At 38.4% G+C, this 13,032-nt stretch overlaps 1 protein-coding gene and 1 long non-coding RNA gene across 34 annotated transcripts in view; one reads left to right on the top strand and one right to left on the bottom strand.

Moving 5' to 3' along the window:
- Nucleotides 1–13,032, bottom strand: part of LOC148654577 (uncharacterized) — a 157,901-nt gene that overhangs the window by 98,781 nt on the left and 46,088 nt on the right. The window lies entirely within an intron of this gene.
- mical3a (microtubule associated monooxygenase, calponin and LIM domain containing 3a) overlaps nt 1–13,032 on the top strand; it is a 140,843-nt gene that overhangs the window by 4,507 nt on the left and 123,304 nt on the right. For 23 of the 33 annotated variants that reach the window (XM_088647011.1, XM_088647025.1, XM_088647022.1 and 20 more), the window contains exon 1: nt 1,123–1,345. The exons of 2 other annotated variants lie outside the window; for them this stretch is intronic. The gene's annotated coding sequence lies outside the window, so the exon portion shown is untranslated. Of the gene's footprint in view, nt 1–1,121; nt 1,346–13,032 lie in introns of those variants that run through there. 8 more of the 33 variants (XM_088647020.1, XM_088647024.1, XM_088647028.1 and 5 more) reach the window with 1 other exon arrangement.

Raw genomic sequence — 13,032 nt, forward strand, 5'->3', positions numbered from 1 at the left:
TAATACTCAGGGAGGTCAGGCCTGATACTAACTTTCTAATGTTTTTATTTTGACAGTGTTCTGAGTTTTCCATATTAAAAACAATCATGATTATATTGTTTTTAATTTTGGTCACGTTCTGTGTCTATTGTTTGATATCTGTGTTTTACAATTTGTAAATGTGTCATAATTCTAAACCACTGTGTTAATTAGTGTAGATTAGGCAGACTTTATGGCAGACTGTTCACCCTTGTTACCAAGAAGTCCTGTCTTGTTTATAGCTGTCTTGTTTATGCCCAGTAATGGGGGGATTAGATTTCCTGTTAAGGTCAGTGATTTGTGCAGCTGCAGTCCAACATCCCTGTACAGTAAGGGGTGTTAACATGGGGCATGGGGTGAGCCTTCTTTACTGACAGTGAATTTGAGACTGAGTGGGGGTTGGGCTGCACACTCTGTTCACTTCCCATATGAAGAGCTGCATTGAGTCATTTTAATGAACCTCGGCCATTCAAAGCTTTTTCCGTGGCTGTTTTGCTTGACGTGTTAGCTGTTGAGTGTTCTCAAACCTGTTCATAAATTGTGGTGTTTTGTGGAAAGAATTTGTTTGGACAATTGTCTTTTTTTTATAATGCGTCGGTCCTACATTATACTAGTTTGTGATTCACAGACTCCAGAGATGTAGTGAATGGCTTTGATTTTGGTAACAGGGACATGTCTCACTTCTTGGCATTATATTTTTTTTCCTGGAGGCAATAGGTGATCATTTTCTCCAAGCTTGTTCCCAGATCTCCTGCTGTAGCACTTTCAAGTGATCCTCACCGCACTTCAATCATACTGTCGTTTTCTGGGGAAAAAGACCATGCCCTAAATCATTGAAATATCCTGTTCTTTTGGTAGCATTTGCAAAGAGCTTCCCTTCATTTTGTGCAACCTCACGGTTAAGCTTGGTCGATCCCTGTGTGTCTGCTGAATTAATCCGTCTGTTCTTGGGCTCAGCAGTTAGAGGGTTAATCTGGCTTATGATGGTAATTACTCTGATGTTATCCAGCTCAGAGAGAAGGGGGAGAAAGAGAAATGGCCTGCTGGAGCCAGCACTAGCATGTTGCGTGGGAGGAGCCACAGAATTCAAGCCAGATCCTTCTCCTGACCTTGGAGAGCGAGCAAGTGAGAGAGCAACAGAGAGGCAGAAGTCGGTTAGAGCTCCACTACTGCAGAGGACTGTACTGGTAATTTTTTTGTGTCTGTGTGTGGCAGAAGTGGAATTAGACTGGAAGAGCAACCGGGCAACCCTCCTCTAACAACGGACCTAGGAGCAGCAGTGGTGTGAGGGAAATTCCAGCTCTTTGAGAATATGAACTAACGGGCTGTAAGTACAATTCCCAGGACGCTGTATTATCTCAGGGAGCTGTCTGCGGCAACATGATGTGTTTTTGTTCTTAAAGGATGGATCTTGCGACGTGCTTTTGGGAATCCTGTTTGAGTGTGCCTTTTCGAATGTGTGGAGCAGAGGGCGAGAATACAGTATCTGCTGTTGCCAAACTGAGCTGTGTTGTCATAATGTGTATTTGTTGGGGATTTTTTTGCCTCTCACTGCAGTGGATGGTGCAGTTAGACTCACCAGCACTGAATAGAATGTCTACCCTGGGTGTTCTGTGTGTTTCTCTGGTTTTGCTTAAAACTTAGTAGTGTTCCATCATTTTGCTTGCAGCTGTATCACACTAATATGATTATGATTATTAAAATGAGTATTATTACTCCACTGCATGCTGATGTCTCTGCAATGAAAAGGCAGTGACTGTTTCATTAGAGAGACATCTTTGCAGTATTTGCTGAAGGGCAGCAGTGTTCACACTTGTCTCCTGCATTGTAGTCGGTTATTAGCGGTACAAGAGGATGCGTACTTGAATAATGTGTTTTGATTCACAGAGATGTTGAATGTGAGTGCTTGTAAGAAGGACTGTTTGACACCTGACATGCTCTAACAGCTGTACAGATACTAGGGCTTGGTGCCAACTGCAGATTCTTTTTGGAAGTTGCTGTAAGTAAGCATAAACATGCTGGTGTATCTTACTCATCAGTGATATTATTTGGAAAAGAGTGATCTGATCTGCATATAACTAATTCTTTTAGAGCAGCAATTACTACATACCAAAATAAATTACGATAAGTCATTAGATACCTGAATGTGCTCAGCGTGAATGTCTTCAGATCATTTCATAACTGCAGTGATTTTTTATCCTGACAAGATTAATTGCTAGTTTGGAAGTCTTAGTTTGGTTGTGAAGAGTCACATATGAAATCTTCAAGTAAGTGTCAATTTGGTCATTTTTCTTGTTACTCTCTTTACTGTGAAAAAAGGTCTGTTCCTAGTACTTATACAGTTACAAGCTTATCATTATTTGTTGATTTCACAGAAGAAACACGTTCAAGGCTTTTTATTTACATATGATTTGAAAATACTGACATGATATTTAAATTTAGAAAAAAGCTATGAGTCAAGGTCATTACTGGAGCTCTGTTATTGTCTTCAGGTTACCTTTCAAGTCCTGGCTTGTTTTGACTATTTTCCTGTTACTGTGATTTGGTGAGTTTTGTGAGAATATTTGAACAGACAAGTTAATTATTCATTCCACAGTACAAATCTATGCCAATACAATATTGTATTCTTTTTCCATGAATGGGCTTTTGCTTTTACATATTACATTTGCATTATTAATCTTTAAAATTTCTTGTTTCTATAGCAACTGTTCCTAATAGCAATGGAATGGCTTCACTTTTTTAATAGAATGCCTTTTGTCTTGCAAAACCATTTAGCGATGTTGTCTTCATGAAATATCTTAAATTCACCTTTCCGATTCCTCATCATCACTGATTTTGACCCTGACTTGGAGTCAAAAATCAGTGTTCTTCAACTCAACCAACATGTCCCTGCTGCTTGTCATAAATTAAAGGCAGTCCTGCATCATGAACCTACTGAGATGCCTCACCTGGGTTTCCATTCGTAACCAGGTGATAAATTATGCTTGTACATAATTCCTGATTCCTGATTTCTCAAATTAAATTATTGAAATTCAGAGCCTTGGCTTCAGAAGCAGACTCGGAGCTGACACTAATTTTGATGTCCCCAAAATGATTCCCCTGAATCATTAATAAAGTAAAATAAATTCCACATGGAAAGTTACAATATATCTCCTAACCTGGTTGTTTATTTTATACAGCCCTTTTTGCTCATTTTTACCAAGGGTGCAAATAATATTGGAAGTGACTGTACTCGCTGTACTGAATTTTGAAGAACTTTGAAACAGTTTAAAATGAATATTGTTGTAAAATAAGTCAGTCGACTGAATCATATCTAAAGTTGTGAAATGAAGTGCAGAGTTGAGGTTGTTAGTCTTCTCTGTGAAGTAACAAAATCCTAATCACTGGAACATAGTGATTCTCTCACTTAGTATTGGAACACTCTGCAATGCTTCATAGTTCTGCTGATGTTATTTCTCACATGGAGAAAGATGTTGCATGAATTGATGTTGGTTTTTTTCAAAAGCTACTGTCACATAGCTCATTTACTAACAGTTACTTTACATCGGTTGCATGAATATAAACTGGTTAGAATTATTTTATTAATACACAGTAAAATATAAAATACATTGATAATGAAGTGTAGGACTGTACATGTGATGTTTCAGCTGCTTTATGCCATGTATTCCTGGTAAATCATGTTTGCTTTCATTCTTCATTCTTGTTTTGTATTTTCATGACATGTACAGTAAATGTGTAAGTGTTGTGTAGATTGACGGGTGTGTCTATGCGTATATTTCAGAGCGTGTTGTGCTACGAAGGAATATCTTGAGGTTGACAGCTGTCTCCCCCTGGGGCTCTCTAAACAATATTTCATGGTACTTCAGTTGCTTAACTCAAGCCATTTAAATGAGCACTATCAATAAAATGTCCTTGACATAAACCCTGAAGGCGTATCTTTAGATGGGGATATTCTGTTGCTAATGAGCTCATTATTTTATGGTCGTCTGAATGTTATGCAGGAACTATGTCAACATGGAAGGCATTGCATAGCTGGACTTCAGCCTTCCATTCAATAACTGCAGTCTGATGGGTTTCATTTTGTTCAGTGAGAGCCTAGTTTTATATTACTAAGCATTTCAAGCCCCTTCAGCAAGAACTTGTGTAATTTGTAAAAGAAATGTTCAATATGTAAATTTATCAGATAGAAACATGTTTCACTTTTGCCAGTACCAAATGAGACACTTACAGTACTTATACAAAACAAGACAAAATAAATCTAAATACATACAGTAATATTAATTTCTTTCCCAAAAGAAGCTGTTAAGAGCTACAGTATCATTCTGTGGCTATAGTGCTGAATACTGCTCAAAACACACATATATACACAATTCAAGTTCAAGTTCAAGTTTATTGTCATTATACTCATATATAGGTATATGGTATAACAAAATGCTATTTAGCTAGCTCTCAGATGATAAGTAGTACAAAAAAACAACAATATAATTGTATAATAAAAGAAAGACAGAGACAACAGGCAGTGTGCAAAAACAACAACAGGTAATGTGCAAGACAACAATAGGCAACAGGTAATGTGCAAAACAACATCAGATGTGCAGAAACATACATCAACAGAATGAAATAAAGGATAGAAAATTATGGGGAGTGAGCTTTTTGACATGTGAGGTAGAGATAGATTTCAATGTGTGTTTGAGTTTTTGGTAAGAAAGAAGGCACTGTGAGGTTCAGATCGTAGTTGAGAGAGGCTGGGAGTTTAATAGTTTGATAGTGCGGGGGTAAAAACTGTCTCTGAGTCTGGTAGTCTGGGCCCGAATGCTCCGGTACTGTTTTCCAGAGGGTCAAACAGCCTGAAGCTGGGTGTGTGGGGTCTTTGATGATGCTTAGAGCTTTCCTCAAGCACCGTCTGTCATAAATGTCCTGTGTGGCTGGGAGGGTAACCCCAGTGATGGACTGGGCAGTTTTCACCCCGCTGTAGGGCTTTGCGGTCAGCAATACTGCAGTTGCCATACCACACTGTGATGCAACCTGTCAGTGTGCTTTCTGTTTTCTGTGTGCAGTTTAACAATCTGGAGAACATATAAGAAGTTCTTTAAAGCCTGATGTATAACCTGTTCTAGTCAAAATGTTTACTGGATTATGTTGTTCGGTGGTCCTAAAGCAGTGGAGCTAAGATATCATTGGATAAAAATTGATTTTCCCTACTATTTGTGAAGATGAATCTTAATGCACTAAATGCTTTTGTAAATTCTGTGTCAGCTGCTTCTCCACAACTCCTGTTTAGATGCTTTTCTTTGCACAGCTAGAGTGGTCATATATTAGAGGAAACTTTCCCATATTAAACACTTGGTTCTTCTGCTGTAAGATTATCCAGTGCTCCAGGTTCACATTATGTTCTGTGTATAAAAGATCACATTGGATAAACACACCGGAAGGAAGCCAGGGAGAAAAAAAAATGTCAAACTGTGTTACTTTATGTGTTTACAGTATGTCTCTGGAGAAGTGACTAAGTCATTCCTTCTGATGGCTTACCTAGACTGGTCTTCAAATTAATAAGTTTAGTAAAATTACTTAACCTTTGAAATGCTTATGAAATATCATTAATCAGAGAGTTTTGTTAATTTCCCAACAAACTTGGAATAAGAATTTGTTTCTTTTGTCTTTTAGATAGTTCCCTGACTATCTGACATCACATCTCTGGATTAATCTAATTTCTAGGCTGCAAACCCATGTTCTAAAGGATTACAATTGCTATGTACTGTTCGTCCATCTATCACAGCACTCTAAACCCCAAACATGTTCTTGCCAAGAGGTTTTAAATTAGATACTTTTTCTGCTTACCTGGACATCACCTTTGGCAGCCATGTCAGGATTTGGAACAAGTTCATTGCCAGCGGCTTTTTCACCAGTCTTATGAATAAGAGTGTGAATGTAGCATAGCCAACAACTGTTTTCTTCCTGTTGCCCAGAGACTTAAGGCTTAGTCTGATTACTCTCTGTATTATTTCTAAACAATTACCACCAATTTCCTTTTCTATTTTTTAACTTATTGTGCTTTCAGTCCTTTGATAGTGTGTTTTTTTAATGAATTTACTATCAACTTAAATTATCAAGAGAAGAAAAGAAAATATAAATAATACATATAATACAAATACAGAAATACAGAATACAAATACAAATACGGAAAATAATGCAGAAATATACAAAAAAGGAAAAGGTTATTTATATAATACAATCATACTGTATATTGGATGATATCTGACACACAAATTGCAGTTGAACTCACTAACAGTTTTTGCACTAACAAAATGTAACCTAGTTTTTCTGATAATGAGTACATTTGATCCTTATCTACAGGTATCTCAGCTGGCAGGTGTGTAGGATTTTTAGACTGTAGGTACTGCCAGACAAACTGTCATGTCTGAAATTGAGAGTAAAGTGCATTTTATTGATGCCATCCTTCCTAATTTTACTATTTGACAGAAGTGCAGCAAAAAGGCAGTAAACAAGGTCCTGCCACAGAACGTACAGCAAGTAAGTAATGCTACACAGGGCAAAGAGTCAGCTGTTGTGTCGTGGGTTAATGTGTCTCTTTGTTTCCACCAAACTGTGCCAGAAGTTAGTTTACTATGTCCTGAAAAGAAAACAAATGAAGCTGGTAAGCGTGACATTGGTACTTTATACATTATTTACAGGGCAGTCAGTCTGTCTAGTTCACTGGGTGCCAGTAGGAGATAGATCTGAAGATTTTATCCTGCCTTACTTAGAGGATGCTAGGCTTTCATCTTCAAATCCAGATATAAGCAGGACCCCACTAGGCATTTTAAAACCCTGCTATCAAGGTGTTGTTTTACATAATGACAAACCCATATTATTTTTTTCTTTCTGATGTTATGCTTTATTTCAATTTTATCTGAGAAACAGCTGCTAGTGCAGTGAAGCTATAAACGTAGGCTCTGTTTTACATTGATGTGAAATGCCCTTAATCGGGAGATCATCTGTGCCAGAAATCACTGCATGTCTTAATGAAATAATTTCTGTTTTTATCTACTTTATATGTACCCAAATGTTTGTCTCTTCACACTTAAAGGAAGGTGTGTGAGAGTAATAAAATAGAAATCTAGTTTCAACATATTTTCAATTTATTCTGTGAAAAAAAAAATCATTTACATGGTTGTTAATCTATTTCCTGGCTGTCTGTGCTCGATTTAGAGTTAGATCCTTAAGACCTCATACTATTTTACCTACGTCATACTTATGGAACCCAGATGCTTATTCTTATCTGAAATAAGGGAATGTGTTTCTTCTAATTCTGGAAAGAAACCAAATCGGTTTGCCAAAAAGAGCAGACCTCAGAATTTTAATTTTTAGTTCACGTCAGTTTTATTCATTGACTATTCCTACAGTACCTCACAAATCAACATTAACTATGATATCTTATGGTAGGGAATAAAATCAAGAGGTAAGGTTAATTTTGAGAGATTATTAGACAAATTAAGTATTATGTTATTAGTTTGAAGTAAATGACTCACTTTTCATTGTCAAAGGAAAATAGCTCTGTTGGGTCTGTTGGGTCATGAAACCATTGTTTGTATCAACAATTAGTAACAGTGACCTACACTAAACTTTGGTACTTGACTATGAATGGTAGATGGTAGCTACCTTTGCTGGAGAAACAAAAGAAATATGTATACCAAAATTTTTTAAAATGTGTCTTAATGGGAGATGTTGTTTTTTTTAAATAAAATTGCAAGTCGTTTCTTTACCTTGCTGGAAGTTTTGCTGTACTGGAGACTAATGGATATACTGCAAAAATAGAGATATATTGTTCCGTGGGTTTCCTCCCTGGTGTGAGTGTATCCGTGTGTGTGTTTATGTGTGTGTACCCTCCGCTACACTTGGCGTCAAGTCCGGGTTGTATCCTGCCTTGCGCCTGTTGCTTGCCAAGATGGCTCCCCTGTGGGTCCCCTGCCACCCCTTGGATGAAGGGCTTAGAAAATGAATGGATGGAGTTAAATATGCAATGATATTTCCTCAATTCCATGTATAAAGGTATGTAAAATGGGACAATGAAGTGTCCTCTGGCTTCAGGAACAGTAAGCCTCTTTCAGTCCTGTTTGCTTGGTGCAGAGAACCAGAGAGAAGAAGGAAAGGAGTCTCACTGCTGACTCTGCATTCTGCCACAGCTGTCGAATTCACTCGGAGCTGCAGCCAAAGACGGTCTTGATCTGTCACCGAATCATACAGGTGATGTAATAGAACACCAGGCAGTGAGAGGCGGCAATGTATAGCTTTACCAACACAGAATACCGGGACATTTTTTCAAAGGCTAATTATAAAAACTCTGGCAGAGTAGAGTGCTCTAAACCAAAACGTTCATTTGTTTTTATGTCTCTGTCCAGCCTGCAATGATAGTGTTTTAATTAAGGTTTTCTCCAGTTTGGCATGCATTCCGAATCTGAACTTCATTCTTGTGTAGCATGTTTTCTCTTAACCATTCATATCTAAAAATATCTCAGGCGGTTCTCTTATTGTGAAGATTAAATGCAGCTGAGCTGTGCATGCCAGCAGAGCAGTCAGGCAGGTAATGCACAACAAACTGCAGCCAGAATCTTTGATAAGCGGGTGTCTTTAAATGAACTACATTTTCTACAGACACAGGTTTAGTTCCTGGTAACTCCAGATAAAAAAAAACATAAACCGGCCATTTTGACTTCCTAGAATTTAGATTTTGATAAGAATCATATTTAATGTTGACGAATGAAGGATACTAATTAATCCAAGGGCTGACTAAATGAAACCTCAGGTGATTTGAACGAGCTTTAAAAGGGGGTTTGTATATATATTTTATCTCCAAAGCTAATTAAGATGACACACTGTAAAAGCAAATTTAAGTGGTGTTGTTTTGGATGACTAATGTCTTAAAACTATGAACATACATTTAAAAACGTTTGCTGCACATTCTTAGAAGTACCAAAATATTACATTACAAAACGTCCTTTATAGTAAACTGTGGCTGTTGAAATTGTCACAATATTGAATAGAAGGTTCTATCCAATATTGAATATCCATAGACATTGAAATGTTCCATAGACAATTTTCTATTTTCTATTTCCTACTACTGTGTACATTTTACTGCAAATTCTCAAAACAATTGTTTTCAATACAAGAGGCTAATAAGAAAATATTCTTAATATTTAGTATTTGTATTATTGTATATATTCTCTATATTCATCGAGAAACGTGTGGTTCTGCTGTTGCCTTTTTTTCACTCTCACAGCATCGATCCCTGTGTTACAGGACATATGCACAGAGAAACTGCTCAGCTCTTACATGAAGACTGATCCCTCAGTATATGTATTACCAAAACATACGATATTCCTAGCAAAGGAGAAATCCTAAATGCTGTGATAAGCAGTTGTTGGGTTTAAAAATACCTTTTGTGTTGAAAACAACAAGAGCAAAAATAAAACTAGGCTAAAATGTAATTTTTTTTACCTTTCTTGTATCCCTAGTGATGGTGGGGTTTAATGCTAGTTTAACTGAAACAATGTATTTGTTCTCCCTAAGTTCCCAGGTTAGTTTAGTCCACAGGGTGTGGTATCTGGTACAGTTCAGCATCATATCTTTGTTGAAACCCATGTCTACTTGAAAGGGATGTACAGTGCCTAATATGCTTCATTATTCAAATCCAGTTTTATGGTTTTCTGATTATCCATGTGTTTTAGACAAAACAGTGAAAGTTAAAATATCAAGAACACAAGCATTAATAATCTCAAAGATGCCAATCAACCCCAAGCAAAAGATAAAAATGTGCTTCTGTTTACTGTTTCTCTGATAATGCCTGAAGGGGATCATCTTTCACTTCTCACATTATACAATAATTTCTGCATAGCCTGTTCACCTCCTTGGATTACTGATTAGACATTTAGCATTATTAGCACTATGATTGGCATTTTATTGGCATTGACACAGTTTTAAAAATACATGTGCTTATATAGCCTTATGTTGACTGTATCTACGTCCAGAAGCCCTCATGTATAATATATATTGAATAATGATCCCCAAAAAAAGAAAATAAACAGATCTTTCTGAACAACGTTTATTTATGCACTCTGATTGATCCAGTGAAAATCAGTTAAGTTAATAAACTCAGTATCTTTTAAGCAGCATGTGGGGATGATTTATTGGAATCCACCTGTGGCATCACAGTGGTATGATAAAGGCTAAGCAGGCTGTAGAGGCTTGATGGACTGGTTTTATACAATCAGAATGTTGCACCTCGGCAACCTGCAGTGCAGCACTGCGGGCAGTCTGACAGGCTGAAAACCAGGCACAGGGCTTCGATGAAACGCAGATGGACGGGCTAGTTTGGAGAGCTGCCCAGGGATCAGGCAGATGGGCTGACAGGAACAGGGCTACCCAAGGATCGGGCAGACGGGCTGACAGGAACAGGGCTGTCCAGGAATCGGGCAGACAGGCTGATAGGAACAGGGATGCACAGGGAACCAGGCAAACAGGCTGAGAGGAACAGGGCTATCCGGTGTATCAGACAGACAGACTGACAGGAACGGGGCTGTCTGAGGAATCAGACAGACAGACTGACAGGAACAGGGCTGTCTGAGGAATCAGACAGACAGACTGACAGGGACAGGGCTGTCTGGTGAATCAGAGAGACAGACTGACAGGAACAGGGCTGTCTGAGGAATCAGACAGACAGACTGACAGGGACAGGGCTGTCTGGTGAATCAGAGAGACAGACTGACAGGAACAGGGCTGTCTGAGGAATCAGACAGACAGACTGACAGGGACAGGGCTGTCTGGTGAATCAGAGAGACAGACTGACAGGAACAGGGCTGTCTGAGGAATCAGACAGACAGACTGACAGGAACAGGGCTGTCTGGTGAATCAGACAGACTGACACGAACAGGGCTGCGCAGGGAATCGGGCAGAGGGGCTGACAGGAACAGGGCTGCACGGGGAATTGGGCAGCTGGGTTTCACTGCTGGACCAGTGCTGAGATGAGAGAAAGTCTTCGATTGCCTTGTGAGTGAATATCGAGTGCAGAGCCAATCACCAGATGGCTCTTAGTAGCTCAATGTCAGAGCACTGTTCCAGCAGTGAATCAAGCCTTAAATGTGGTGACTAATTGTTGGTTTGAACAGAAGATTGGCTGCCTGATTGATAGTCAGATCGACAAACAGAGAAGTGGCCCAGTCTTCTCCTCATGGGCTCAGCTGGAGGGTGAGAGCTCATGAGAATGCTGCGGTCACCCATGGCAGCCACAGGTAGCGAGGCGCTCCTAGCTCAGGCATGACACAATAGAGGAAGAAATATTGCTGTAAATAATACTGGTTCATGTAGAAAACCACCGAAAATGAGAGATTACATAATCTTCTGAGCTACAGTATATTTATTTTTGTCTGTTATAGTTAACTATAAAAAGAAGCAATATGTTTTTGTATATACTATATGTATTGACATTAGAGTTTCCACTTTCTTGCCTGTTTTTTTATCTCAGAACTTAGGCAAGGCTGGCTATTCAGTACTGTGATGGATGACTTCTAAGGAAAATCAGGTTACACCTGCCATTGGTGTTCCAATGTCAAGAAGTTGGCACTCTTCCTTTTGGGCCACAGTTTCTAAAAACAAATGTCTTGGTGTGGTGAGTGGAGAATCTGTGCTGTAAGAGGCAGTGCTTTTAGAATGAGACGTTAAACCAGAGGTAGTCAACTCTGGACCCAGTGTGTCCTGGGTCCTGCAGATTTTAGAGGCACCGTATAGTTAACACCTGATATAGATCAAGAAAACACAGATTAGACCTCATATGTTTTTAATTGGTTTAATTAAGTCATTAAGTTAATTAAAGATGTAATGAAAACCATTAGAGGACAAGGGTTGCAGGGTTGTCCACTCCTGAAGTTAACTCATGATCATACCTACTTGGTTCTTAAACCTCACATGACAGGGTTTATGAAAGTATCAGTGTTAACCCTTGTGTCCCAGCTAAAGTCCATTCTTGTCTGTATAATGTAGCCTGCTCAGTTTTCCCCCTAAAGTACATCTGGGATCTTTTGGAATGAAAAGTGCTATTTAAATACAATTAATTTTATTATTCTTTAAATAAAAAGTTTAGGGGACCATGGTTCTCAAGCTTGAGAAAAACACTGTGCTTGCATGTCGAAATCATGTTGAATATGTTATATTAAATTCAGTACCTAATATATTTTTATATTTTAATTTTAGTATATTTTAAAATGGGTTTCATTTTATATAGCCCATTAATACGTTTTGTTGCTTTTTTTTGTCCTGAAAGTGGTTTTGTTTTGGTGTCCTCCTACAGTAAGTCAACAACATTGACTTAGGAGGACACCATTAACACGCACCTGCTGGGGCCGTTATTCTTTATGTTGCCCAATTTATTTCCTTTTTTATAGCTGATCTTTTTTGGGGGTTTTCTGTTCATTGATCTAAAGCTTGATCTAAAGTTGTGTTTGTGTTGTTTTCATGGTATGCACCTGAGGGAAATATGAAAAGTTGTTAATTGAAAAAATAATTATGACCTTGTGGGTAACATGGTGACCCTGGGTTCGAATCCTGATCCTCGGTGTTGTCTGTGTGGAGTTTCTGTGGGTTTCCTGTGGGTGCTCTGATTTCCTCCTGCTGTCCACTGTATGTTAATTTGTTTTGGGGAAAATTGGCCCAGGTGTGAGTTTGTGTGTGGGTCAGTGTCCATGTCTGTGTGTGCTCTGTGATGGACTGCTGTCCTACCTTGTTCCTGGCTCCCCCATTTTTTAATTTTATCTTGAACTTTAACTTATTTTTAATTGAAACTGTCACTTGTAACTAGATCTATTTGGTTATTTTATGGAGACTCACTTTCTAGCAACAGGTGAGGTTGCATTGCAGTGAACAGTTGAAACCAAACAAATTTAGTCAAGCGGTGTTCCTCGGTTTTAAAGATTAAGCAATTAATTGCATGACTGTATTAATTATAAAATAATAATTTTATATAAC

This window comes from Lepisosteus platostomus, chromosome 9 (genome assembly GCF_059453375.1).
Source record: "Lepisosteus platostomus isolate fLepPlt1 chromosome 9, fLepPlt1.hap1, whole genome shotgun sequence".
NCBI classification, from domain to species: Eukaryota; Metazoa; Chordata; class Actinopteri; order Semionotiformes; family Lepisosteidae; genus Lepisosteus; species Lepisosteus platostomus.